The sequence below is a fragment of the Megascapheus bottae genome, chromosome 12 (assembly GCF_031878675.1).
Source record: "Megascapheus bottae isolate mThoBot1 chromosome 12, mThoBot2.hap1, whole genome shotgun sequence".
NCBI classification, from domain to species: Eukaryota; Metazoa; Chordata; class Mammalia; order Rodentia; family Geomyidae; genus Megascapheus; species Megascapheus bottae.
In genome coordinates, this window is record NC_143520.1 from 28,138,190 (window position 1) to 28,162,472 (window position 24,283).

At 37.2% G+C, this 24,283-nt stretch overlaps 1 long non-coding RNA gene and 1 pseudogene across 1 annotated transcript in view; one reads left to right on the forward strand and one right to left on the reverse strand.

Annotated features, from left to right (window-relative positions):
* The window catches only part of LOC150056377 (uncharacterized), a 56,969-nt gene extending 42,044 nt beyond the window's left edge, over positions 1 to 14,925 (forward strand). Inside the window, exons 2-3 of the long non-coding RNA XR_016537311.1 lie at positions 11,000 to 11,052; positions 14,787 to 14,925. This is a non-coding gene — a long non-coding RNA (uncharacterized LOC150056377). The remainder of the gene's footprint in view (positions 1 to 10,999; positions 11,053 to 14,786) is intronic.
* LOC150056378 (V-type proton ATPase subunit E 1 pseudogene) lies at positions 604 to 1,243 on the reverse strand (annotated as a pseudogene).
* Positions 14,926 to 24,283: the final 9,358 nt, after the last annotated feature.

Consider the following 24,283-nt stretch of genomic DNA (forward strand, 5'->3'; position numbering starts at 1 on the left):
GCATTATTTCTCACACATTGATATTCTTCTCATGTTTTTGTCTCCATTTCCCATCCCCACTCCCTTCCAATCATCTTATCCCCCCCCATTCTCTTTCTTATTTCAAATAATCAAATAAATGTAAAAATATACCAGGTAACAAAGTCAGTTACAGTAACAAGAGCTTTATCTCTTGTGATTGTTGTTCTTAAAATCTTTTGTTTTGGTAGATAAAGGATACTGATGGGTTAGGTTTTACGTCGCATTTACAGATGGAGAAAAGTGACTTTACTACTGCAGTTGAGGAAGATGAACATTCTGTGTGCATGTTACACCGAAGAGTGGGAAGAGAACATGCAGGACACACCTACACTAGACACAAGAACAGCGAGACAGAAGAAAACTCAACAGACATCCACTGGCACCAGGTGATTTCACCTTCACGTTGTAGAAGCGCAGAGGAACCAGGAATGGGCCTCACACCACCTGCCTTAGACCAGGACACTAGATACAGCAGGGGATTCATCTGTAAATATGGAGCAACATTAGTTAAGCAGAGGAAGCTACTGTAGAATCTTGGTTTTTCAAATGCAGAGCAGCAGGCAGCCTACACCTCTCAGAGTCTTAGTTCAAAATCTTCCTACTGGCATTTGCACAAAACAAAGCTCCCTGGTCTTCTGACATCATCGGCTGGGCTAAGAGAACCAGTGGACTTTCCAGAGTGAAGGATATCTTTACCTGGTTGTCCCCATTGTGGACTTCAACCTCTTCAGCTATTTCCTTGGACTCATCTGAAATCACTATCATTTTAATTTTAGTTTTATACATCAGAATCACTTTTTGCGCCGCAGCCTTTATCAGAGGGAACTATCGCTTCCTCAATGCAGTTATCCGGGGCTCCATAAACTGGTACCAGTCCATGTAGCTTCATATGGTATCTGTTTGTGCTTTTCCCACCTTGCTGAGTCTTTCTTTTGTCTCATTCAGCACATGGGTGAGAGGGTTGTCTCTTGCTCTGAGGACCTTCACTCTTGATTGAGTCATCCCATTGGATATCCGATATTTTTTCCTGCTCCATCTGTGTTTTATTCTTCTCAAACTGCTCCATAATGTTCAGTCTTTGGGTCTGTAGTAGATGACCTCTCTAAATGTTGAGCTCTTCTGCCTTTGCATTGATTTCTTTTACTTTCTCACTGGCTTCCTGTTCAATAAAAGCCATCACGTGCTTAACTTGCTTTTGTACATCGGCACTGCTGGGGGCCATGGATGAAGTGATGCTAGGATGCTGGTCAAAGTCCCAAGTTAAGAACTGAAAATAGGGATGGAAAGAACAGAAGAGGAAAACCCTCAACTAATTTCTTAATTATAACAACTCTTTATATCATTGCAACTGTATTTAAACATGAGCTTGAGAAGGGAGAAACATCCAAGATATAGTCACTCTTTTAACATTTTTGACTTGTATAATTATATACAGCCTTACAGTCGAATCAATGTACAGTAACTGCCTAATAGAAATAATTTCTAATGATGCATCTTTAGACTGCTGGAATAGGTCTTCGTTTGAGGCAGTGGTGTGGAAACCACATGACTTGCAAAATAATTTATCAGCCAATACCAGGTCGAATCCAGCATTTCATTTTGGTGCTTAACATGATGCCCTGGTTGTTCTTGTACTAGAGGACAGAACACGGTAAAACTTGTGAGACCAACAGCGGGATTACACAGACAGCCAATAGCTATTCTTTCTTGTGATGTTTTCATAGAACCGTATAGGCAAGAAATTTTATAGAGGAAGGGGGTTAAAGTAGGACCAAAACTTGGTTTCTTTCGTGTCTTGTTTCTTCTTTACAGAAAGACATGGATGATATAGAATATATCTGTTTCAAATTGAAAAGCAGGCTGTGGAGATGGTTAAAGAATTACCTTGCCAGGATAGAAAAGACATACAAGAACATTGGTTGACTACAGACAATTTTACAGTAGAGTAGGACTAGTTGATCCATTTCAGAAAGAAACTTTCACAACCATTGTCTAAAAATCCAGTGAGTCATTTGGAGGGAAGGCTCTTTTCCAGTCCCCTGACCACTGTCAACATTATTATTCCAGGAACTCTGTAAATTCCTTTAAAAATTAGAATCAGTTGTGCAAGTGGATTTCTTTGACATGTCTATATGGGCAAAAAAATTATCAAAATCAAACTCTCTCCCTCCATTTCTTTTTCCCACTTCCCAAAGCAATCTCATTCAACAGACTTCATAGTGCCATTTTTACACATGTACATAAAATATTTTGATCATATCCATTCTTTCCTGGTAGTACTCCCATTCCAAACATTAAATAAATAATATATATAATAATAGTAATTATATATATGTATGTATATAGTAGGGCCATTTAAGAGGATTAGAAGAGGAGAGAATGTTAGAGAGTAAAGAAACACAGAAATGGGTTTCATCTATGCATCAAATTAGCAAAATAAAATTTACTAAAAGCTGTTAAATAAGTGGAAGTCATAGGGATAGAGAAAAAATTGAGAGTAAATGAAGGGATTGTTTTATTTAAAAGCTGTATATGCATGTGTAAAATATCATAGTGAACCACTTTGTGGGTAATTATCATGCACTAAAAAAAGATTTCTGTGAATTTCGGCATCACTCAGTGGAATGGATTCAATGAATAAGGAGTCTCATCCAATTTTGAGAATCTATGTACCTTAGCCTAGAGAAAGTAGAAATGTTAATGCTGTTGCCAGCATAGCAGCATTAAGCAGCACCAGAAAAACAGTAATATATTGACTACTCTTAACATGTGCTATTAGTTACCTGTACCATTGAATAACATTTGAATCCTTTGTTCAATGACAGGAGTGATTTACAGGGATTTACTACACTGCCCTATCTAATCTTTTGGCCAAGGCATTCAGTGCTAAGACTGCTGGGTTTGGAGCACTGTTTGTGGCTAAGGCATAGAACCAAGCCAGATAGCCCACATGGGGATCAAAGCAAAAACGTTGGCTGCACTCAGCCAGCTCTCTGTGCAACCTAGTTAACCACATATGATTCCCATAGAGCCATCAATCTCAACTTAGAGAGATTGAATGTCCCTTAACTGCTACAATTGATAGTAAGATTCCTGTAGCCAAATGTTTAACTGTCTGGGTGCTTATTTGGATGCTAATCAATTCTGGAAAGCTCTGAGTGGTTTTGGGTCACATTGAAAAACAGCCTGTCTCTGGGCTGCCACTTGCTCATTTGTGGTTTATCATTTGTTTGCATCTGTTCCAGGTGTGAAAATTAATTCATCCATTTATTCAGCACTCTAAAATGTACAACATGGTTTTGTATGTAATGATCTCATTTAACCTCATCAAATATACCACTCTATCAGATTTGTCCCTTTGCATCTCACCATTGTATCTTTCCAGTCTCCAAATGATAAATGAATTATTCAGTCAAATCCTTCTCTCCAAATGCCACCTACAGTGCTTCGGATAGTGTGCAAACAAATGCTAATATAAATGAAATGACTAATTCACTATCATTTTAATTCAAGATTGGCATAAATTTTCTTTTATGCAGAAATTTAACATCCATAAAATAGTATCTGAGTGTTCAAATAATTATGTTTACTGATGTGGATAAAACAAAAGTCCTCCTCCTGCCTCCATTTCTCAGTACTTCCCTCACAACAAATCATACACTTACAAATGTTATGGAACCGCAGTATTCTTCAGGGCGTTCTATGAAACCCAGAATGAAGAAAAGGGGGAAAATGGAAAGGAGGGGTGAAAATGTCCAAGGCAGTTACATTGATCAAGATGCATTGTATTCATAAACTGCTTTGCTGAATGGCAGCTCCTTTGTACAACAACTTGATATAATAATAAAACAACTAACTCTTACAGAAGCAATACCTGTATGAACCATTAGTGCAAATATTACTTTAATAGTAAGATTTTTCTTTGCTCATTAATTTAGAGTAGACAATTTTAATGCATTTTGATATTTTTATATTACTAAACAAGCTCAATCTTAAAAATGTGGAATTATTTTTTAAAGGAAGGCAATCACCAAACACCATCTTACTCAGCATTTCCTCATCACCAGAGGCAACCACTTAAAAAAAAAATTGTACTAGGGCGGAGAGTTTGACCTAGTGATTAAAGTGCTTGCCTAGCATGCATGAAGACCCGGGTTCGATTCCTCCGTACCACATACATAGAAAAAAGCCGGAAGTGGTGCTGAGGCTCAAGTGGTAGAGCTCTAGCCTTGAGAAAGTCCAAGGACAGTGTTCAGGCCCTGAGCTCAAGCCCAGGACTGGCAAAAAAAAAAAAAATTGTACTATTTCTGTTTTCATGTACCATGAAATTTGTTGCAACTATGCTTACTTTGCTGTTATTCTTTTTAGCTTTGGTACATTATTTATCCCCTTCCACTTTTTTGGTGCTCATCCTGAGACCTGAACTCAGGTCCTAGCTGCTGTTCCTGAGCTTTTTTTGCTCAAGACTTCTACTCTACCACTTGATTCACAGCTCTGTTTTCAGTTTTTTGGTGGTGAGCAGGAGATAAGGGTCTCATGGACCTTCCTTTCTTGGCTAGCTTTGAACGACAATACTCAGATCTATGCCTCCAAAGTATTTAATATTACAGAAATTAGTCACTGGTGCCTAGTTTTGCTATATGTTTACGCACATATCCATGACACATACAATTCTCCAACCTAAAGACTTAGCAATAAACAAATATGAGCAGATCAATATTCATTATTTACATTGTTGTGAGTATATATGTACTAGTTTTGCTTGAACCATGTGTGATTCTATGGCTACTTTTCCTTTTCTGAAACAAATTTTGTTTTTCTTAAAAGTAGTATTTTTTGTTGTTATTTTCTGTCTTGTTTGTATATGCACTTATTATTGTAAGTGCATCTCACATATTCTTGTATATTACTGTCATTTGAAACCCCAAATACTGAAAGTTATTGAGTATTTTGCTAAATGTATTTTCTTAAAGGAATATCTTTAATAAATGTGATAAGAATATACATACTTACACAAATTTGTCCATCTCTTATGACTGTCATTTTAGATTTTTGGGTTTTATTCGTTGTTCACACATAATGTGGTTCATCATGACTGATTTTTTACTTGTCCCTTTTGTAGTGTCTCTCATTCTTTTCCTGTAACTAGGGCTCCCATTGAGTTCAACGTGAGTATGGAATAAAGCATACACAAGTATCCTCTGTTGAACAGTCAGGTTATTCTAGCATCATTCATTGACATAGTGTTTTCTATACACCCCAACAATAGCAATAGCAAAATATCATAAGGAAACAGGATCTCTCAAAATTTGTGAAACACATTTATATTCTGTGAAGTCCCTTGGGAAAGCTATTGGTGAGTTACAAGGGCTAGAAATTGAAATTATAGTGACCCAGACAGGAAGAATTCTCACCCCTCTATCTCAAGCAGATGCCCAGGAGTGGACGGTCTCTATTTCTTTCTTCCTTATCACCTTCCTGACCTCATGACCACTCTCATTTGTTGCTACCAAACCCAGTGTGCAAAATAATATGTATTTTTGTCTTGTGCTTTTCATCTTCCCACTCGCTTTCATGTTTCTTCATGTAGTAATCAGTTCATATTGTTGCATTAGCTTGCTTTGTTACCATCTATAAATTGACCATGTTACTGATTTGTGGCTATGCGGTGGTCTGGGAGAAGAATAGAAATCCATTTATTATGCAACAGAGGTCAAGCCTCTCAACATGATTCTCCACAAGTGTCATCTGTGCACACTACAGGAAATGTGCCAATTCTTCCTCCTTTTCCTCCTCCTTGACATAATAGACAAAGAAAGTGAGAGAAATTAGAAATGTCACATGTAGCTGATGGTAGCCTATTTCTCATCTCATATCAGAAACATTCTATTTTGTACTCCTCTGTTAGTATTTGAACATTCATAATATTCTTTGAGGAAAATGTATAGAATGTGAACAGACTAGCAAAAGCCAACTGTTTCTGTCTGAATAAATGTAGCTGACTTATGACTCAATTTCATAATTTTTAAATCAAACATTTAAGTTCTATTCTATATGTCTTTTAGCATCTGTAAGAGATTTGGGGTTCCATGATATATGAGTAATATGTTATATTTTGGTCTTTGTTCAAAGACTTCATTAGAGAGATTTAAGGCACTTTAAAAACCCGAGGCAATCAATGATCTCATTTAATTCATACAGAAGAAAACTTTTCTATCAATGTTGTGATTCTAAGTTCTCAGTCTGTTTTGAATATAATTGCAAAGTATACTATCTTGTAGTAGTTTTGTGTTCAACTATTATTTGTTGAATAAATGAATCATGCTTAATGAATGTCACTAAGAATTACGAATCTTTCTTTCTTTCTTTCTTTCTTTTTGTTTTTTTGGTGGATCATGGGGCTTGACCTCTGCCTGGGCATTGTCCCTGTGCTCTTCAGCTCAAGACTAGAACCATATTCCTGGGCCTGGGTGTTATCCCTGAGCTTTTCAGCTCAAGACTAGAACCATACACCTGGGCCTGGGTGTTATCCCTGAGCTTTTCAGCTCAAGGATATTGCCTTACCCTTGAGCCAAGCTCTACCCCTTGTTTTCTAGAGGTTAATTGGAGATAAGAGTCTCATGTCCTTTTGTGTCTGGGCTGGCTTTGAACCTTGATGCTCAGATTTCAGCCTCCTGAATAGCTAGGATTACAGGCATGAGCCACTGTCCCTAGCTTCAGTTATTTTTTCAACTGGCGCAGTAAGCTACATAAATTCCTAAATATCAAATCTGCAGGCAAAATTATAATTCTTTTTTTTTGCCAGTCCTGGGGCTTGAACTCAGGGTTTGGATATTGTCCTTGGACTTTTTGCTCAAGGCTAGTGCTCTGCCATTTGAGCCATGGCATCACTTCCAGCTTTTTCTCATTATGTGGTACTGAGGAATCAAATCCAGAGCTTCGTGATGCTAGGTGAGCACTCTACTATTAGGCTATGCTCCTGGTCCCATATTTTAATTCTTAATGGTTTCCTCTGCTGTGTTTCAAATGTTGATTATTCATTTTTCCTCAATACCATTGCCTTCTTCGGAGCCTTCTGTATCTACAACTGATTTGTGTAATCTTTACTCATCTCTTTAGATCAAGTGTCCTCCAGGGTTTGTTTGTTTGTTGTTTTTAGTACTTATATTTGAACTCATGGCTTGTGCTTGTTAGCCTGGCACTCTTCTGATTAAGCTCAATTCTTGATGTTTAAGTTGTTTTTCAAATAGAATTAACATTTATGACCAAGCTGGACTGGATCACAATTCTTCTATTTCTCCTTCCTATAAAACTGAGAAGACAACAGTGGATCACCATACCTACCTTTTTGGTTTTTTTCTAGCCTTGCATGATAATTTTTCCCAATCTCAGCCATCTAAGCAGCTCAAACTACATGTGTTAATCAATGCTCCCAGCTATCTCCAGCTTTGTTTTCTTTTGGTTTGGTGTGGTTTTAGGAGGGTTTCCCCTCCCCTTAAATCTATACTTCCAATTCTAAATTCTTGGTGGAGAGGCATCTCATCCAACATCAATTATGGATTGTATGTATCATATGAAATAAAATGCATAAAAGCACACACTGGCTTAAGTCTATATTTTTTTCATAAGGCAGAATTCTGAGTTGGGACACCCTAATTCAGGATAATAGGGTTATGATACCTGGTACTTTTTCTTTTGTGGTCAGTCAATGACTTGTCACACAGTTCCCACAATTTTTGCCTGCAGGTGTTGAAGTATTAGATGCTTAGGAAAAGGACAGAATGTGGTGGAGCCTATCATTATTTTAAGGAGTCTTTAAAAATCTTCTCTCAAACATGCCCTTACACAGTTCTGTCCTATATCTGTATTCACTTTCAAAGAAGACTTGGAAGTACAGTTTCATGTTTAAAATTGCAGTTTTGCCACGTAGGATAAAGGGCAACATTTGTATTCTGATAACTCCCAAGCTGTGTCTGCCGTCTTTGTCCTTTATACCTAAGCTCTGGATGAAATTTTGGTGGGACACAAATGCCAGAAAGAAAACAAAATGGTTCATTAAATCCAACAGGTCAAGATTCCCAAACATCTCCATTACATTGACTAGTTTTTGTCTCTCATCCTCTCATTTGCATTCATTGAATCAAGCCCATTTACTTTTTAAGCACATTTATTTTATAGCTACTCTATTCTATGCATCATGCTGAAAGATAACTTTATATATATATATATATATATATATATATATATGAATGAGGTATTTTTTCTACCTAAAGGAATCAACAAATGGGTGAAGGGTCCTAGTGTGGCTGCATCCAGGAATGAATTAGATGAATTGCTACATCTGAAGAGTACCTATAGGCAAGCAGCTCTCTTTAGCTGAGGGCAATTCTGGGAGAAAGTGTAGCCAACCTTTCCAATGATAGAAAACACACAAATAGCAAAAATAATCCTTAGTGGAAAGAACTAAATATCAATACCAAACTTCAAACTCTATTATAAAGCCATAGTTACAAAAAAATAGCTTGGTACTAGCACCTGAACAGACTTGAGAATAAACATGAAGACCCCGCAGACCTATGTCTTCCGTAAGGGAGCCAAAATTATCAGATGGAGGAAAGACAGTTTGTTCAAAAATTGGTACTGGCAGAATTGGCTATGAACATTTAGAAAACCCATATTGGATCCTTCTATATCACTGTGCACCAGAATCAACTCCAAATGGATCCAAGACCCCAAGTCAAGATCAGATACAGAATGGGAGAGGGGAAACACTAGGGCTCCTTGGCACAGGTGAAACTTCCTAAATAAAAATCCAGAAATGCAACAAAGAAAGGCTGGGTAAACAGGATTGCATGGAACTACAGAGCTTCTGTAAGGACAGGATTATATAACAGCATGCGGGTAAGAACAGAGTGGCTCAAAGGTGTACTGTCCACATACTGTTTGCTGTAGAACTTAGTCACCTTTCTCTTTGTGGGGAATCTGCTGATATACTAACTTCTTTGTGTCATTTTTTAAAGATGAAGTAAAATAAAGCACATAAACCACTTGACAGAGTACCCAGGACATTGCAAGTGCGGTAATAATATTTGCTGTTGTTGCTGTTGTAATGCTGGTTGACTGCAATAGTAAGTTAAGAGATGCTTTACAAAAAGTGTCATCAGTCGCTGGGAATGTGACTAAGTTGTACATGCTTGTATAGCATGCATGAAGCCCTGGGCTTGATTCCTCAGTACCACATACACAGAAAAGGCTGGAAGTGGCACTGTGGCTCAAATGGTAGAGAGCTAGCATTGAGCAAAGAGAGGCTCAGGGATATTACGACCACTGGAGCTTGAAAAAAAATGCATCATCAATGAGAGAGAGCAAAGCAAAAGGTGATATGGTCCAAAAAGAAATATACTCATTATCTAATTTATATAACTGCAACTTCTCTATACATTACCTTTATAATAAAAAATAAAAAGTACGTAGAATATTATCAAAACTTCTATTAGTTTAGACTCTGCTTTGAGGTGTTAATTAGAAAGCAAAAATGCCCAAAGACAGTTGCTTTTAATTTCCTCTTAAGGATTTTGGTCATTTATATTAAATTATGTAATCTTTATTGTGAAAAAAAGAATTTTAAATCTCTTTACCACCATATAGCTTTTTCTTTTTTTCTTTTTAATATTTTTATTGTAATTAATAAAAGGGTTACATGATATTTGCCAGATAGAAGGTGCATTAATTCACATACATTGATACCCTTTCACATGTCTTGGTCCCCATTACCCTCCCCCCCCACCCCCCATCTTGGTTTTCCCCCCTTCCCTATCCAATTTCAAATAACCAAATACAAATATATCCAATATATCAGATAACAAAGTGAGATACTGTAACAATATGAGATAACCAAGGGACAGCAAAAGAGATGAGAGATAACATAGTACATTAAGGACAACAATCATTCATTATATGGGTTTTGTTTCAATATCCTAGAGGTCCTTTCAATTAGTTTCATACTATATGGCCTTATGGAACATATAGCCTTTTCATAGCACTGACTTTCTACTCCTCCATCCTACTTTTTGCTCATGGAATCAAATAACCATCAAAATAAGTTCCTATATTGTAAGAAAATACTAGATGCTGTAGATACTAAGAAAAGGAGAGTCTTATCCTCAAAATTATAAGGTTTTATTCATATTATACTTAATAAGATTTAGCTTATTATGTTATCTTATTAAATAGATGAGACATCAAAGAGGCTAATTAATGTATTCAATGTCTTACAGAGGGAAAGTGAGCAGAACAGGGACCAAATTCTTGGAAAAGTAGATAATTGTTATGCTTATGAAGGAAATTATCTAGCCAGGCACCAGTGGCTCACATCTGTAATTCTAGCTACTCAGGAGGCTGAGAGCTGAGGATCTCAGTTCAAAGCCAGCCCTGGCAGGACGGTCCACACCTTAAAGAGCAAAAAAAAAAAAGGCAAAACAAACAAACAAACAAAAAACCTGGACTGTCAAGAGTGAATCGGGAAGAAACTCATCTATAATTTTTGGATTATAAAAGTTATAGGCTCTACTCTAAAGTTTCAAAAAGAGAGGAAAGAACTTCTCATGATATTCGTAATAATTTGCTAAAATGTCCTCCCTCTGTGGGAGTGGAACAAAAACAGTTTTCACAGATCAAAAAAAAAAAATCTCTGCAGGAAAATTAGGCTCCCATTTGAATTTCAGTCAAAGAATTTTTTGTGTTTTATTAAAAAATATATCGACAAAGTCTGAAACCAATTAATATTGGTCCTAGTCTTCCTTAAAGTAGCTCAAATACTTTGATTTTGTGAAAACCCACTTTTCCTCCTGTGCATTCAGAGAACACAAGATACATTCTGTTTCAAATTGATCATTATAAATAGAGTAACATTGCTTTTCTTTTCCTTGATTTCTTTTTCTTTTTTCTTTCTTTGTTCTTTTCTTTTTTTTTTTTTTAGAGTAACTGAGGACCGGAAATGGAGGAAGAGAAAAAGAAGGTCAAATGTGAAAGGTAATAGAAAGTAGACACTTTTTTTGGTAGCTAGCCCGAGATAAAATGTCCACACTATCTAATGGATGAGATTAATGTAGGTAACTTAGAAGAGTAATTCATTCTCTGAATGCTTTCTTTAAAAAGGGAAGCATAATTACTGCTGTGGCTAACTTCACTGACAAAATGAGCCAAATAACCACAAGCTTTTCTATTCTTTTTCTTTTCATTTTATTTCGTGTGTGTGTGTGTGTGTGTGTGTGTGTGTGTGTGTGTGTGTGTTAACTGGACAAGCATTTTAAAAATAAGCAAAAGCTCCAGTGCTAATTACAACATAGTCTGAAAAGATCTTAAAGAATAACAAACCCCAGAAATGAATGCTGTGGAAGATGTGAGGAGAGATGTTTCCATACAATACTACTACAGAAATGTGCCCAGTTCTCCCAGAAAAAGAAGTGTTCATTTAGCTTGATTTAAATAGAGATTAGGTAGTGAGCAGATGGAGCCCATTTGAGACTGTTTGGCAGGCCTGCTCGTTGGACTGTGTAAATGGAGACTGTGAGGGAGGGGGCAGGAGAAGGAGGGTTGGAAATGGAAGAGGAGGGGAATCCGACTAAACAGATGCTCCCCCCCAAAAAAATTCTTTACTCTCATGAGATATTGGAACCAAGAAATAAGTTTCAAGACAGTAAGATAATAGAATATGAGTTTATATTTTGCCTTGATGCATTAACAAAAGAAAAAGTGATACACAAAGGTATACGAGAAGGTCAGGGCTAAGTGTGGAGAATACAGCCAAAAATCCAACATAAAACTTACAAAATTTCAGGAAAGTGAGCAAAGGGGTGGTTTGGGAGATTATGCGTGTCAGAATGTTGAAAGGGTGTATTCTATTCATGAACTGATTGTCGAATGTCAACTCCTTTCTACAACTACTTAATATAATAAAATATTTTTAGAACTTGAACCAGGTTAAGATAATTTGTAAACAAAATTTAAGTCCATTTTACTAGAATTTGGTTGATGGATGGCACTCCTACATATTTTTCTTTATTTTACACCATTCAGTTAGACATTCTAGGTTGAATAAAGAAAAGCCATGCTCTGTAGTTCATACTTTTAGATAACAGTCTCTATAGCTCTTTAGTGTCCACCAATATAGTCACTGAACATGTCACAATGGAACACTTAAAATGAGTGTAAGGTTTTTCTTTGTTGTAGTTCTTAAGAAAGTGATGAGAAAGTCAAGAAATTATTAGTAAGTCCATATTTCAAGCATGTACACTGCAACAGGAGAAGCTTAGAAACTGGGCATTTCTTGTGTGGAATTTCCATAAGAATTTAAATTATTGGGAAGGGGGAAATCAATAACAAACAGAGGTAACAGAGAGGTCAGAAGTTCCATCTACCTAGCAGTTGTTTCTGGTCAATGAGTTAGTGCATTTGAGTTGCTATAACAAAAATGCTCTAAGCTGGATCAGTCTGAGAAATGTGCTTCCAAACATCCAAGTGGTTAAGAAATCTAAGATAATGATCTTGTAGATTGTATGTCTGCAGAGGGCCCATTTTCTGGTTTCCATAGGCCCTTCTTACCATGGTTTCAGGGGTAAAGTGATTCCCTGGGGTATAAAATCAGTGATCACATCCAACAAAGCTTTTCTTTCATTATTTAATTAACTTCTAAAGACCTTTCCTCCCAACACCACTAGCTCAGAGTTCGAATTTCAGTATATTCATTTGGGAGGCCCTAAAATTCAGACCAGTATAGTAAAGAAAATGTACAAATATTAATGCTACTAAGAATCCTAGGGTTCTCTAATTGTTTTCTGAGGACTCCTTACTGATCTTCCTGGTGAGTGATACAATCCTAGAAAAGTAAGAACTGTAAAAATAAAGATAAAATTTTAAAACACTACATTTATGCAATCATGAAGACAATAGAGAGTACCCTTTTAATAACTTTACTTGCCAAACTGAAAGTAGATAACACATCTAGTTAGACTGCTGCTGTATAAAACAAACAAACAAAGTATCTGGGAAGCACGAATACAGTTTGTTGTAGTTAATATACTTATACTGGCCCAACCTTATTGCCCATAGTCCATTCATTCTTGATGCTGCCTACACCATTGACTCTACAATTCAAGATAGTATATCACATAGAGTATTTTCTCTGCCCTAAATGTCTTTTATGTTCTCCCTGTTTACCAACTTCTCCTCAACCCCTGTGATCACTCACCTTTTCATAGTCTCCTACAATGTCACACATCATATAGTCTTTCCATGTTGGGTTCTTCTACTTACTAATATTCATGTAGCTATCTACCCTGGCTTGGTAGTTCATCTTTTCTTAGTGCCAAATAATGTTCCATAATTAGGCATATTATTGCTAATAGTAGAGTAAGAATATATTTAATTATTTGGAAATCTATTAAATTTTCATCCAAAGTGGCTGAACCATCTCACATTATTTTTTTAAATTTATTGTCAGGGTAATGTATAGAGGGGTTACAGTTACATTCGCCAGATAGTAGGTGCATTACTTCTCACACATTGATACCCCTTCTTATGTTTTTGTCCCCATTTCCGTCCCCACATGCCCTCTCTCACATTATTTTTTTTCCTACCTGGAATTACTGGATGGAAGTTGTGAGAGAAAGAGAAGCTCAGTCATGGAACTGAGTTCCTAACAGAAGTAAACCTCTGTTAGGATCCAATTCAATGGGGTTTCAAAGCAAGAAGAGTGACAATAGACTCTATGGTATCAGATTAGGGCTGCATTTCATATTATAGCAACTGAATACTTTGAAACAAAAGTGTTGGTATTTGGAAAATGGAAGATACACATGTGTAGTACAAGAGGAATGTGGGAGGTTTAAGAAGTTATATACTCTGCCTAGAGAGGTAGCACATGCCTGTAATCCTAGCTACTCATTAAGCTGAGTTCTGAGGATTGTGGTTTCAAGCCAGCTTGGGCAAGAAAGTCCATGAGACTCTTATTTTCTCAATTCAAAAAAGCCAAAAATGATGCTGTGGCTCAATTGGTTGAACACTAGATTTTGAACACAAAAGCTCCTGGACAGCCCCAGGCCCTGAGTTCAAGCCCTAGGATTGGCATAAAATAAAAAGTAAACTCAAGTTAAGTACTCAAAGCACTGCCCTTGGTCCTAGGAGAGAACCAGGAAAGTCAGGATTATTCTTAAGGTGACAGGAAGTAAACAAGCAAAAATGGGAGAGGTATTTGGGGTTAGTCTTCATGAGTTTTTGAGTGAATATTTCCCCTACCCTTTGAAATTTAGAGTGACCCAAGTCTCCATAGACTGATTACAACTGCCGGTGAATATTAATCTCCCAGTTACAGTGACTTGAGCCAGAGAAATGTAATCTCCCAGAGCACTTGCTGCAAGCACAATGAAATCAAGGGATGCCGGAGATCCATTGTACAATTACTGCCTTCAGAGAGCTTTTGAGACACCAGTGGAAGTGTGCATGTGGGAATACCTCCTAGATTTCAGACACTCCTTAGAGAACACAGGAGCATAATACAACAGATAGATTACATTGTCCCATTAGTAGAGTTTTAACCTTTGTGAAATATGTTATTTTTCCTTATATTGTTTCCATGTTCATAATCTCACCAGAATTGCAGTGTGGATAAAATATACATTGTAGAATACAATATGCATTGTAGAATACACCGAGGCAAATATATTCAATATCTAGGATGTTAGCTGATGGTAGAAAATTCTTTCCAGGTACTCAAAGCTACAGAAATGTGGATTATCACTTACAATTGTGAGTGGTCAATCCAGTATACCGGACAACTACTTCCATCCTGGAGACTCACTACTGACTCTATATAATGAAGAATTTGAGAGATCAGTGGCTAAGTAATAGACAAATTAACAAACAGTACTGAAAAGAAACAGAACTGGAGAAAGGAAAAGGGAAAGAAAGACAAGTGCGGAGAGAAATAGGAAAAACAAGAAACACAAAGGGTAAAAAGAAAAGTGAAAGAAGGGACAAGGGAGAAGGAAAGAAAGCAGAAGGGATACAAATAGGAAAAAGAAGCTCAAGTGTTTGGAAGGTTATCATTAATTATTTTAAGGATCACTAGTTGGTGACATTATTAGCATGTTGTCATATTGTCAAGGGAGTTTCCGGAAGAGGCTAGCCCATGAACCAATGGACTAAGAAAAAGATCAAGCCTTTAAAATACCAGTGGGCATCTTCTATATTTTGTAGGCACAGATCAAACAAAAAGGCATGAGCAGATTCAATCTCTTTCCCTGTCCTTTAATCTCTGTTTCTGGCTCCTTCCTTAGCTGGAAAATTCATCTGTCTTTGGATATCAGAGGTCTTGTCGCCGGACTCTGAGAAACCCTCTGACTTCTCAGAAATTTGGTCTTGCATTTCAATTGTACCACTTGCTTTCCTGAGTCTGTAGCTTGCGGAGGCAGCTCTTGGGAGCTTCAGAGTTTCATAAGTCAGCTCCCATAACAGATATTCTCTTATGCCCATCTCTATATATTCTATTCTTTGCTTCATTTGGAGAATTCTAAAGCCAAACCACTAGTTCCCTGCTTTGTACATGGATATTTATCCAAGGAATATTTACTAAGCTTCTATTAAACATATTTCAAAGAGATAGGAATATTTTTCAGACAAAGCAAAAGACATGTCCTTGAGCACAGCCCTAGAAAAATCTTGTTATAAATCCAGGACTAAACTAACAAAATTCATGGAAAAGTGCTTATATAGTTAATAGTTACAACAAAAATCACTGTGAAAGAACAACAATAATGAAATAGTCCTTTGAAATGTATCAAGCCTAATATTTCTCTTCACTTATTTTTAAATCTTTCTTGAATTATACTTTAGTTTCTCTTATAAATTTCTGAACATTCTTTCCAAATTGTATACCAAATACTACTTTGACAAACTATAGTAAGCAGTCAGTTTGGCTTTCTTTATATTATTTTTCTTTCTCACTTGTTACACCTAATATATTTCAACTTAACAGTAACCAGAAAATACAGAAAATGCTTCTTTGTCTAATTTGATTTCAACTTAAAGCTGAACATTATAATTTATTTCCATTTTTAACCTTTATTTGGGATTGTTTCTGGTTGTGAATTGGGAAAGAATATTTTTGTCAATTTAAATAAAGCAAAATGAAGCAGGTCATGGGTACAGAAAGCCCATGGGTAAGAGGAGCAAAGGCAAAAGTTTAAAACAAAAGAATGCAAACAAAATATATAACAGAACACAAAGCATCATGACTCAACATTAACTAACTTTTTGTCCTGTCATAGCCTAAGAGCCTTGCTTTTGAAATTGAAAGATGAATTTCCTTCTTTATGTTGTGGGCAGTGGTAAAGCAGGTCCAATATAGTATCCTAAGATCACACTGGAATACTACTCCATAGTCTCAGTCAGCTTCCAAGCCTTGGTGACACTTCTCTCTGATAATGCATTTTCAAGTAATGTGTCTTTTGTATAGGAAAAGTGAGTAATGGCTCACTACTGTACTGATTTATGCTCCTTTCTGACACAGAGCTAGATTAGGTTTACTTTATTGTCAAGCCAATGCTTGATACATTAACATTGGTTAACTAGGGAAGAAACTTGCCAGAAAAAGTGAAGTTGAAACACTTTATTTACTTTCCCCAAAGAATTGTCCTTTTCTTTTGATGATTCCCATTATCAAAGGCCATTGCACAATGCACAAAGCACAAGGACTGCATTCAAATGTCCTTCCTTATAATCTGTGTACACCAATCTTGAGCTTAGGGACAATTACTGAAGTTCAAAATCAGACGAGTATTTAGAGTTTGAATAAGAATAATAATGGTCATGAGGCTTTTGTCTGTTGTATGGTTACTGAAGATCTTCTCCCACTCCGTAGGCTTCTAGTTAGTTGGCTATCTATGTCCTTTGCCATACAGAAGCTCTGCAGTTTAATGCAGTCCCATTAATCCAGACTTTCTTTGATTTGTTGTTTCTGGGTCCTTATTAAGAAAGTTTCAACCTGTGCCAAGGAGACCTAGAGTATCTCCTATTCCTTCTTGTAAACTTTTCAGTGAATCTATTTTTACCTCCAGATCTTTGATCCATTTGAAGTTAATCCTGGTGCAGGGTGACAAAGAAGGATCCAACTTTAGTTTTCTGCAAGTGGTTCTGCCAGCACCACTAGTTGAAGAGGCTGTCTTTCTTCCATTCTATTTTTTTGGCTCCTTTATATCAACAGCTAAAAAATTGATTCACTCTAAAACTAATCTCCAAAGAAACAACCATCCCAATAAAAGATGGTCCAAAGACTTAAAGAGAGTCTTCTCTGAAGAAGAAATAAGAATGGCCTATAAACACATGAAGAAATGCTCGACATCTCTGGTCATAAAAGAAATGCAAATCAAAACAACTCTAAAATTCCACCTCACTCCAGTTAGAATGGCCAGGATCAAGAAATCTAATAACAACAGATGCTGGAGGGGATGTGGCCAGGAAGGATCACTACTACACTGTTGGTGGGAGTGTAAACTCATTCAACCACTATGGAAAGCAGTATGGCAGTGCCTCAAAAGACAAAACATAGAGCTCCACTGTGACCCAGCAATTCCATTACTTGGCATTTACCCAACTGTCCAGAAACAAGGGCATCCTAAATCTACTCACACAATGATGTTCATTGCAGCACTATTTACCATAGCAAAGATATGGAATCAACCCAGATGCCCCTCGATTGATGAGTGGATCAACAAGATGTGGTATTTGTACACAATGGAATTCTATGCTGTTGTCAGAAAGAATGACATTGTCCCATTTGTAAGGAAATGGAAAGAGGAAAAATCTTATTAAGTGAAGTAAACCAGACTCAAAGGAACATAGGCTCAATGATTTCCCTCATTTATCATAATCAGTAGGAACCTTGGGCTCTCCTAACAGAGACTTACAATAGAACAAAACCTAGATACATAAGGCCATATATAAACAAAAGGACCTCCAGGATATAGAAACAAAACCATATAATGAGTGATTGTTGTCCTTAATGTACTGTTATCTCTCATCTTGGTTATCTCATATTGTTACAGCATTTTACCTTGTTATCTGATATACTGTATATATGTTTATCTGGCTATTTGAAATAGGATAGGGAAGGGGAGGAAACAAAATGAGGGAAGGGGATTAGGGGAGGGAAATGGGGTCCAAAACTTGAGAAAGGGTATCATTATTTGTGAAGTAATGCACCTTCTATCTGGTGAATATAATGTAAACCTTCTATTAATTACAATAAAATTATATGAAAAAAGAACAATAATGGTCAGTCACTATGTATTAAGGAGAGGCTTGTATAGCTACATACTTTAACTAGTAAAAAGAAGATTATTAAAGGAAGTAATTTGATTTGTTTATGGTGGTATATGAGATGAAAATCAAAAAGAGACCCATTAAACATTACGAGACAAGACCTGATTCTTTATGTACACTTATATAAAGATTAAACTGATTATTACAAGCCTCAAGAAATAATTCCCTCTCCTCTGATGGGATTTTCTTAATTGTTAAAACAGAGTCAGGTGTTTCTGCTGATAATAAGGCTCAGAGCTCTCCTTGCATACAGTTACCACTTAGAACTAGTCTGTAATCTGGGCCAGGAGTTTGGCCTAGTGGTTAAAAGTGCTTGCCTAGCGTGCATGAAGACCCGGGTTCGATTCCTCGGTACTACATACATAGAAAAAAGCCGGAAGTGGTGCTGAGGCTCAAGTGGTAGAGCTCTAGCCTTGAGAAAGTCCAAGGACAGTGCTCAGGCCCTGAATTCAAGCCCAGGACTGGCCAAAAAAAAGAACTAGTCTATAATCATTTCTTCTATTTCATCCTTCTGCAAGTCTTTTTTTCTTTCTACTGCCATAAATTTCACTTGAAAGTACTATTGGTTTTAAAATTGATTTTTATGTCCTTCTTCAAGTTGCTTCCTATGAATTTCTGTCCATGGATTTGTTGCTTTTAAGCATAAACTATAGAAATAGACAACTTGTCACTGGACAACTCCAGCACTTAAGAGGTATGTGATCATGGGTAAATTACCAAAACATTCTCAGCTCTGGTTGTATACATACAATAACTGGGAAAATTAAATAAGATGGTACATGTGAAAGCATATAATTACATGATAATACCCAGTTCCACGCCAGGCTGACAATGGGCAGTCTCCACATGTTCTTCCGTGGAATATGTGTCTTCTTGTTCTCTGCAGACTATACCCAAGACTTTTCCTCACATGAATTTTCTCATTTTATTTTAGAAAACTTGAAGTACTACTGTGACTCTAAGTGATAGAGTGCTACCCTTGAGCAAAAAAGCTCAGGGACAGTAAGTATCCAGATCCTGATTCAAACCCCAGGACCAGCACCACCAACAAGAAAAAAAGAGAGTCCTTGCTGGATACGATAAATTATGAAACACTAACTTAATATTATCATACTTGTCATTTATGGCAGTACTGAAAGACATTTTCTTCCTTTTATAATTAATGTCCTTGAGGTCTTGACAGTGGTTAGAAACTGGATTGTGAGTAGCCTGAGTTTCTTTCTTTCTTTCTTTCTTTCTTTCTTTCTTTCTTTCTTTCTTTCTTTCTTTCTTCCTTTCTTTCTTCCTTTCTTTCTTTCCTTCTTTTTCCAGTCATGGGGTTTGAACTCAGGCCTGGGCACTGTCCCTGAGCTTTTTTTCCTGTTGGTCGTGGGGCCTTGGCACTGTCCCTGAGCTCTTCAGCTCAAGGCCACCACCCTACCCCTGGAGCCACAGCACAACTTCCAGGTTTTCTAGTGGTTAATTGGAGATAAGAGTCTCATGGACTTTAATGCTGAGGCTGGCTTTGAACTTCAGTTCTCAGATCTCAGTCTCCTGAGTAGCTAGGATTACAGTAGTTAAGCCACCACAGCTAGTCCCCCCCCCTCTCTCTCTTTCTCTCTCTCTCTCTCTCTCTTACTCTCTCTCTCTATCTCTCTCTCTCCCCGTATGTAGTTTATTAGTGGTAAGAATCTCCTAGACTTTCCTACCTAGGTTGGTTTTGAACTGTGATGCTCAGATTTCAGCTTCCTGAGTAGCTAGGATTATAGGCATGAAATACCATTGCCTGGTGAGTAGTCTGTTTTAAAATCTCATCTTTGTCCCAATACATCGTGTGTTGTCTATTTTAAAGGCAAATGTATTTCAGTACAAATAGCGAAGTCAGTAGAGTATTGTTTCCCCTGCCTCTGTGCTCTAACTCAGACTGTGCCAACCTGATGCCTAAGGCATGGCAGCACAAACACAAAACGTGCCAAACATTTCAAAGCCTGACCAACTTTGTAGGAAATTGACTGAATATTTGGTGCAGTATAGACATAGGCTAGTTTTAAAACAAGCCAAAATATTGTGACATTTTCACAAAGAGCTTTCAGAGAACACTGGCCTTTACTGACTAACTCACACTATCTGCAACTGTCCTACTGGAATCAGTGTCATGGAAAATTATAAATAAAAAGGCTGCTTATGCTTGTATACATTTCTTATTTCTATTGTGTAAAATATATGCAGCATTCTGTTTTATCAAGCATATAACTAGACTATGTTATGTATAAAACACAAAAGTCCTCATTGAAATGAGAATTTACAAGTTGTGGAATATTGTGATAATTCAAAATCAAGTCAAATAACTGTAAACACAAAAATTATGTTCCTTTGTACTTTTGCTATTTTTCAAACTATTACTAGTTTGCAGCCATTAAAAATGATGATGCAACTCTATGTTGTGACTTAAGCATATATCCACACGTATGATCAAGTGAATAGAGAGTCTATTTCATAAGAAAATGTTAAGAATGATTATTTCTAAATGGGCGGCCTTTGTATGACTTCAAAATTTTTGATTTGCAAGTTTTAAATAACAGTTAAGTGTTTTGGTTTAGAAATAAAGATGTAAATCCTAATCCGTTTTTTTTTTTTTTTTTTTTTTGGTACCGGGGAAGACCCAGGAGTGGCATTGATGATAAATAGACAGATAGATAGAGGATAGACAGGAAGGCTATTTCACAGTGCCATATTCAAACTAGCATTGGAACCTGCAGACTATTAAGCTACTAAAAAATCACTGAAGAAAAAAAATAAATGCATTATATTTAAAAGACTTAATTGAAAGGGGACAAACAATGGTGAAAAGTAATAGATTAACACATGTGTGGTGCCAGGGAGGTTGAGGTTTTTGTGTGGTGACACTTGTGAATGTCCTGTGCAAATGCCAGGCTCATAGGATGGGCTACCATGAGTCACTTTCACAAGTAGTGACCATCTCCTGATTATCAGCTCTTTGCCTCCAGGACAAGCTGGGTTCCTTGTCTGAATGCAGATACAGGCACAGCCTGAGACTGCTGGCTTCCAAAATTCTATGAGCCAATAATTTCTGCAATCTTCAGCCAAAGTGGATTGACAGTACATTGGCAAAAGCAAAGGCACTGTTTAAAAGCATGTGCATGTGCCAGCATTTACAGGGATTTTAAAAACAAGACGTTTTTAGAGAGTAAAATAGCATTTTTACTGGGTTTTGTTGGGCCTTAATTAAAGAGGCCTTTCCCCCTTTTCTGCCCCTTGGGCTGTGGGATTGCAGCTTCTCCTGGCTTGGAGAAGTATTCCATTGGTCCACAGGCTAATTAGGAAGGACTCACACTGTTCCCCCAGCCTCCTGAAAGGCCAGAACAAAGGCTGCTGCTGGTAGATTGCAGCTCTGCCTCAATTGCAGAGGCTCAGGGGTAAAAGAGAAAGAAAAGCTTTTGAATAGAAAAGCCTTTTGATGCTGTGAAAGAAATTAAGAACTAAAACAGAGGCCTAGGCACTGCTGCACACAGCTCTCCACACAGACTCATTGTGTACAGGAACAAGGTCAACAAAGCCCTGTCTGATACCGAACACCTCCCAGCAAAGAAGCATCTATTTAGCTGCTGCCTCTCAGGCTCTTGCTATGAAGTACTTCCCCAATCAAACTGTCTGGGGCCCTGATACACATAGATAAATACAAACAGCATCATGCTTTCATCTCTACAATTAATGCAGGGCTTCCTTGCTGCTTGTTTGCAAATACAGTGCCAACAGTTATGTATCCCCCCCTCTTTTTGCCATATAAAAATAAAGCTGGGAGGGTTTAAGGAAATGTTATATTAACATCTTATACATAATATAAATTGCTCTCCATTATTAAAAATTGTAATTTAATCAAATATCTGTGATGTGTCAACATTTTTTCTCATAGCTTGAGTCCAGTAACACAACCTAATCTCACTCATTTGTTCTGAAACAGCCTGTCCTCACAGCTGAAAACCAGCATTCAGACGGACTTCCCTTTCCTAATTCTAAGACATAGAAGATTGAATCCTCTTTTCTTCTGTATTCTGCTTCCAAATCACACTAATCAACCCTTACTCCGACTACTGTGTTAAGTACTCTACACACATCACCTCCTCTATCACTCAGAACTGGCGCATAAACTGAGACTCTGAAAGGCTAATCAAAAGCACAGAACTATGAAGGAACAGAGTCTGAATTTGAACTCATGACTTTCTGACTTTCAGGACTGGACTATGTACAATGGAATCTAAGTGTTAATAAGGATCGAAAACACTCAAGAAATCACATAACCCAAGTTTCTTAATTCACAAATTTCCTCTTAGCTTCTCTATCCCAGCGGAGTTTGGGTATTTGTTCACATGGATCACTGGTGAATTACAAACTGTCTTACTTGCAAAGATTTTATCCAAAAACTTTCAAACTCTGTGGTGCTGATCACTTTGTCAGTGATGACCACTGGATTTTTTGGTTGAGGACTCTGCTGCTGAGCCTTAGCACTGCCCCTGGTTTCCCACTGCTCCATCTGGGAATTATGGTACTAGGCTATCACACTACATTGCATCTAACTCTGAGAGCAAAATTAACAATATCCCAACTCAGAAAAAAAGTAGATATGGAAAACTGAGGCACGTTAGGTGTAATTTTCAATCCATGTTTATTTACTGACCACCAACAATGCCATCTTCAATATTGCTTACTTTTTGTCTAATGGTCACAGTCATCATTTTGGTGAAAAATAAGAGTTTCAGTTCCAGCAGTGTTCACATTTCCCTGGGAATCACTTCTAAGGTTTTTCCATTTGCCTTTCTCTCTGAAAGGTAGCTGGGAAAAGTGGGTTCACCTGTGCAGACAGAATATGTCCCCTGGCAGATCCCTGCAAGTCGTTTCTAATGCAGAGATTGAGAATACTGCTGAGCAATTTATCTTCCAAAGAATATGTACCCCATCCCTACTGTACCGATGACCCAGCAGAGAAATACAATTTACCAAAAATGATTATGACCCTGTAATTGTATTTCTTTTTCTAAGAAAAACTGAAATAGCTGCTAGCTACAAAGTATACTTTCCTTTTTTTTTCCAAAATAATTCTACCTATTCAAGTTATGGTCTGCATAGTTGCTCCACCTGTAAAAAGAATCTTTGTTCAGACCTGATGGTTATTTGACAAAGAAATAGACACACATGGAGGAAGATGAGGGTCATTCTTGTTCTGTTCTAATGGTCAAATCCCAGGCATCATTGCTATTGACCTGCTCATTATCATTGGTGAAAAGTCATCTGATGGTGCTACCCAGTGAACAAGTGGCCTCATTTCCATTAATGCTTGTTAAAAGTTTTATCATCAGCTCGTTCGAAGATCTCCTTCTTTTGTAATAGATTAAATAGGAGATAGGAAGAAATAGGATTTTATTAAATTAAGTGGACCTGAGCAATCTTCCAAGGAATTCTGAAAAAAACATTTGCATAGAACAGATTAATTATGACACCCTAGCAACTCAACTTGATGTCTTTTTAAACATAATACTCCAGCTTCCAGGCTCCTTGTTTTCCCCTGGGAGTTCAGGCGTTTCCCAGCAATGATACAATTCTGCAGCATATTTGGATGCATTCCAGGGAATTCAAGGGGGAATTATAGGGCAGGTCAGCTCTCACGGTTCCTATGATTCGTTCAGTAACAGGACCAAAGCAGGAAGTACCATAGCAATAACAATTATAACATGGTAAATGGACTCAGAGTGGCAGCGATAACCTGTAATTTGAGGCTTTACACTTGCAGATGCAGAGTTGAAAAGTTTCTTATTGAGTTAGCAGCACTGCATTACCAGCAGGCAGCCAGTTGAATGAAGGCAACCAGAAAACAATGTGGAAGAGCAAT